Source organism: Scyliorhinus canicula, chromosome 7, assembly GCF_902713615.1.
Source record: "Scyliorhinus canicula chromosome 7, sScyCan1.1, whole genome shotgun sequence".
NCBI lineage: Eukaryota > Metazoa > Chordata > Chondrichthyes > Carcharhiniformes > Scyliorhinidae > Scyliorhinus > Scyliorhinus canicula.
The window spans coordinates 78,896,103-78,902,174 of NC_052152.1; positions in this window are offsets into that span (position 1 = coordinate 78,896,103).

Sequence of the window (6,072 nt, forward strand, 5' to 3'; positions counted from 1 at the left end):
CCCCTACCCCCCGGCACTTGAAGTAAGTGATTTCACTCTCTCTCTTCACAAACCCTCCCCCCAACCCACCGGCACTCGAAGTAAATACTTTCTCTCTCTCTCTTCACAACCCCCCCCACTCGAAGTAGGTAATTTATCTTTCTCCCCGGCCTGTTACCCACCTCCAAGCTGAACGGTGTCAACCATCATCAATGGTTGACGCTGTTATAAACCAACTTTGATTTAAACTTTTTTTGACTTCGGCCCATCTGGGCCGGGGAATAATTAGGCCTCAATAAACAATGGCATCCCGCCGGCGCCAGCCGTTCTCCGAGGTGAGCGGCGGGATTTGAAGAACGCCGTTTTATGGCGGGTGGGAGAATTGTGAACATGGCGGGAGCGGGATTACCGGCGCCGCCGGGCGATTCTCCGACCCTGCGTGGGGTTGGAGAATTTCGCCCCTGTTCTGTGCTCTGTCTGATGGGTGTGGCAGTGGGGTAGTCAGTGACGACCACTGGGCCACTGGGTTGTGGGGTGATGGACGTGTGAGGCCAAGTCGGAGGGCCGTGCAGTGCCCCCCCACCTCCCAGCTTTTCGGCAGGACCGTATGATGGACTGGCCAGCTCGCATGCAGGGATCACCCAGGTGGGAGGTGCTACTGTGGACATTCGTCAGACATTGTCTAATGATGTGGAGCTCAGAGCTCATCGCAGAGCGGATTGTCATCATCCTCCATCCCTTGGACCAGAACCGCTGTCAACACCAACCCAGTGCCCCGGCTCATTATGCCGCAGGTACATATAATTAGGGGGGGGGGGGGGGGGGTGCATGTGGGTGGTTCAGTGGGGTGGGAGGTGAGGGCAGTCGCTGGTGTGGGAGGTGAGGGTATTCTGTGGTGAAGGGATGTGGGATTGTGGTGTCCGTGCCCCTGCCCAGCAACCCCCCTCCACGCTAGTTGGTGAAACGTGGGTCAGCTAAAGTGCCCCGTGCTCACTGGCACTGCCGATAGCGTATTGCAGTCTCCCGTGCATGGCCAGCCGAATATCCTGCTCATTGACCCCCCTCCCCGTCATCCACCTCGTCTGACGAGGTCTGCACTTCCTTCTCATCCTCCTCCAGCACATAGCCCCACTGCAGGGCTATATTGTGGAAGACGCAACAGACCATCATGATTCGACCGACCCTCCTGGTCTCGTACTGGAGAGCCCCCCCAGAGTAGTCCAGGCACCTGAAGCACATCATAAGGACCCCGAAGCACCTCTCGACCACACCCCTGGTCGGCATCATTGTAACGGATCTCCACGTTGCTCTGTGGCCTCCGTACAGGTGCCATCAGCCATGACTGCAATGGGTAACCACTGTTGCCCAGCAACCAGCCCCGCAGCCGGGCGGGGGGCATCCCTTGAACGTACCGGTGATCACAAATTGGGCCAGAATAAAGTAGTAATTCACACTGTCCGCATTATTGGGCGCAGATGTGCAGGATCTACATCTGATGGTCCCAGATCACTTGAATGTTCATCAAATGGTACCCCTTTCGGTTGGTGAACCGCCTGTTATCCGCCAGTGGCCGTAGGACAATGTGCACCCCATCGACTACCCACTGGACCCGGGGCATCCTGGCGACGGCAGTGAAGCCCGCTGCCCGGACATCCTGGTGGGCACAGTCCACAGGGTACTGTGGGTGCGATTCTCAGCTCCCCAGGCCGGGTGGGAGAATCGCGGGAGGGCCGCTCTTGCACTTCCCGCGATTCTCCCACCTCCTCCAAAATGGCGTGTCGCGTTTTGCGACATGCCACTCGGAGAATCGCGGGTCGCCGTGCAAAATCCGGCCCGGAGGCCTGTCGTTCCCAACCTGTTCACGCCAGCGGCAACCACACCTGGTCGCTGCCGGCGTGAACAGCGTGCGAAAGGTGAGTTTGGGGCCTGTGGGGGGCGGAGAGGGGATTGAGCACCAAGGCCGTGCTCGGGAGGGGACTGGCGATCGGTGCCCACCGATCGTCAGGCCGGCGCCTCCAAGAGACGCACTCTTTCCCCTCCGCCACCCCGCAAGATCAAGCCATCACGTTTTGCGGGGCAGTGGAGGGGAAGACAGCAACTGCGCATGCGCGGGTTGGAGCCGGCCAACCTGCGCATGTGCAGCTGACGTCATTAGGCGCCACTGGCTGCGTTATTCTCGGCGCGCCCCCAGCAGCCGAGTTTCACGAAACACCGCTCCTAGCCCCCCGGTGGGGGAGAATAGGGGGCGAGGAGTGGCCTCCGACGCCGTCGTGAAACACTCCGGGTTTCACGTCGGCGTTTGCCGTTGCGGAGAATTCCGCCCTGTTTGAACCGGTCCGCAAGGGTATACAAGGCGTCGGTGATGGCATAGATGCAGCTGTGCGCTGATGCCTTGGAGATGCTGGACAGGTCCCCACTCGCCGACTGGAACGACCCAGTGGCATAAATGTTCAGGGCGACCGTCACCTAGACGGCCCCTGGAGCGTGTGTCCCCCTCCACTCCCACGGGGTACCAGCTGTGTCCATGTGGCAGATGTGTCCGACAGTGTCCCCGTTCATGCCCGGTCCTCAAAGGACATATGGCACCGGTACACACGGGGCCTCATCCGGTGCCTCCTTGACACCACCACCATCTCCTCCTCGTCTTGTTCCTCCTCCTCCTGCTTCTCATCCCGTTCTTCCACCTCTTCCTCGGCCTGTCGGGCAGCAGCCCTCCAGCCTGAGCAGCTGCCAGCTGCCCCTTTGCAGCCCGCTCCTCTGCTGCAGCCTCCACCTCTTTGCGCCACCTCTGCTGATGCTGCCACAGGGCTGCATGCAGGGCAGCAGTCCCCTCCACAGCGGCCAACATCGCTGGGTAGTTACCAAACATGATACTCTGCAGGGGGTGAGGGGTGAACATGTCATCATGACGCATACACCCGTGCACAACCAGGTACCAGGGGCTATATGGTCGCCCTGGTTGGCATCACGTGCCCAAGCCATGCATGCCCTCCACCCTGCTCTGTTGGTGCCCCTGCACCTGGCGCCCGTCCCTGCTGCCAGGGCTACTGTTTGATGACATTGCCCTCACTGGGGTCTGCCGTCGGTGTGGCCCTGGATGCTCCCCCCGGTGGGTGTCGCCAGTTGAGTGGGGTGGCCAGGGAGGGGGGCGGCACCCACCCATATGACTGTTTCCTCGGCGTCCATCCAGGGACTGGGGTGGGTGGCCAACAAGATGGTCGCAATAATGGCACTCATTGCATGGGCACCGCCCTGTCATGTCGGGGGCTCCCTGACTGTTCGGCCCATTCCCCCCCCCTTCCCTCCCCTTGCCCCGACCCTGGCAGCGTCGCCCCCTCTCTGCAGAAAGCACGGCCAGTGTCCATTATGGGAGCCCACGTCGCCCCACGCCAACTCCTACCTCCTCTCACCTCAGCCAACACACCAGCTTCACGATTTTGTACAGGTAGTTAGAACCACGCTGTCAGGAAATTGGGCCATCCGGCCCGAAGGATCGCTGAGGCCCCAGAGAATCGGCCGTCAGGGCGGATAATGCGATTCTCCGGGCCGCGCAAGAGACGCCAAGATTCCGTCGGGTTGGGGGGGTCCATAGAATCCGAAATCCGGCGTCAAGCCCGATTTCGACGTCGGAGCCGATTCTCCGGCTGATTGCATTTCACGATTTCAGCGCGATATCTCGGACAATCCAGCCCCCTGTGTCAGTGCAAAATCAATCCATTAAAAAAAGCCAACAGCATTTTGGGTTTTATAAATAAGGGGATAGGATACAGAAGTAAACAGGGTAGCACGGTGGCGCAGTGGCCTCACGGTGCCGAGTACCTGGGTTCGATCCTGGCCCCGGGTCACTGTCGTGTGGAGTTTGCACATTGTCCCTACGTCTGTGTGGGTCTCACCCCCACAACCCTAAAAGATGTGCCGGGTAGGTGGATTGGCCATGCCAAATTGCCCCATATTTTGCAAACAATAATTGGGTGCTTTTATTAAAAAAAAGAAGGCAGAAGATGTAATAGTATATTTGAACACTAAACATTGGTCAGGTTACAGTTAAGAATACTTTGTATAGTTTTGAACACTCATTGTAAATAGCTATTGAAAACATAAAGCATGGATCAACCTATGACAGTAATGAGAAACAGTAAGTATTGGACTTAAGAGTATTATTAACATTAATTTTGTGGGGAGTTAGTGCAACCACACATAATGAAGATGGCAGAAGGAAAATGTGTTTGCACAGAGGGTGTTTGGAGTATGGAATGCTTTGTCAGAGGGAGTGATTGAGGGAGCGATCATTGCATAAATTAATGGAAAATTGGAAAAGTATTTGAGATAAAGATAAGGAGCTCTGGAAAGAGAACAGGGAAGTGGGATTGATTTTGGATTGTTCTAGCAAAGAGCTCCCACAAGCAATAATGGGCCAAACAGCCTCCTTTTTCTGCTGTAGGCTTCCATATGTCTAAAAGTGCGAAGTTAAGTATGAAGTTGATGTTCATTAACTGCATGCATTTCACTTTCTCAGGTCTTAGTTTCACTCAATTGGCAGTACTTGAAACCAGTGACAATGACATTTTCGGCAGAGATGTAAAATACAAGCCAGCAAGCGTTAATTGATCACTTATCTCACTTGCTGTTTGTAGTACAAAGTAAGATGGTGGTGGTTGTTGGAGGTCAATCATCTCAAACTGGAACATCGCTGCAGGAGATCCTCAAAAGCATGTCCTAGGCCCCTCTCTCTTTAACTGTTTCATCAATAATCTTCCTTCCAACATCAGGTCAAAAGTGGGGATGTTCAGAGATGACTCAATCGTGTGAAATGAAAATGAAAATCGCTTATTTTCATGAGTAGGCTTCAATGAAGTTACTGTGAAAAGCCCCTAGTCGCCACATTCCGGCGCCTGTCCGGGGAGGCTGGTACGGGAATCGAACCGTGCTGCTGGCCTGCTTGGTCTGCTTTAAAAGCCAGCGATTTAGCCCAGTGAGCTAAACCAGTTAAACCAGCACCATTTACAACTCCTCAGATACTGAAGCAGTCTGTGTGAATATACAGCAAGGTCTGAACAATATTTAGGCTTGAACTGATAAGTAGCAAATAACATTTGCGCCACACAAGTGTCAGGCAATGACCATCTCCAACAAGAGAGAATCTAACCATCTCTGCATGACATTCATTGGCATTACCATTACTAAATCCGTCACTATGAACATAATGAGGATTACTATTGACTGGACCAGCCATATAAATACTGTAGCTACAAGAGCTGGTCAGAGACTGGGAATTTTCCAGAGAATAACTCACTTCCCAAAGCCTGTCCACCATCTACAAGGTGAAAGTCAGGAGTGTGATGGAACACTCTAATTCCCTGGATGAGTTCTGCTCAAACAACACTCGAGAAGCTCAACACTAGACAGGACAAAGAAGCCCACTTGATTGGCAACCCATCCACCACCATAAACAGACACTCACCCCACCACCAACACACAGTAACAGCAGTGTGTACCATCTACAAGATGCACTACAGCAACTCGTTAAGGCTCCTTTAATAGCACCTGTGACCTCTGCAACCTGGAAAGACAAAGGCGGAATACGCATGGGAACACCACCACCTACAAATTCCCCTCCAAGTCACGCACCGTACTGACTTGGATATATATCACCGTTCCTTCACTGTCACTGAAACTCCCTCCCTAACGACTCTGTGGGTGTTCCTACACCACATGGATTTCAGCGGTTCAAGAAGGCAGCTCACTACCACCTTCTCAATGACAATTAGCCAGCAACACCCACATCTCATGAACACATTTGCAAAATACCTGTGGTTTTACTGACGTTCTATTTCTGTGATGAGCACAAGACTATTCTTCAAAGCTCAAAGGAACCCTTGATAAGATCATGACAGAGAAAGGAATGGAAGGATATGTTGGTATGGTCAGATGACGTAAGGTTGGTGGGGACTTGCATGGAGCATGAATACTAGCATCAACCTGTCGGGTTGAATGACTTATTCCTGTTCTGTAAATGTGATGTAATTTACTATCTATGAAGTATTTTGGACACTAGATAAATGCAAGTTTTCTTTCTTTCTCGGTTTATGGCAA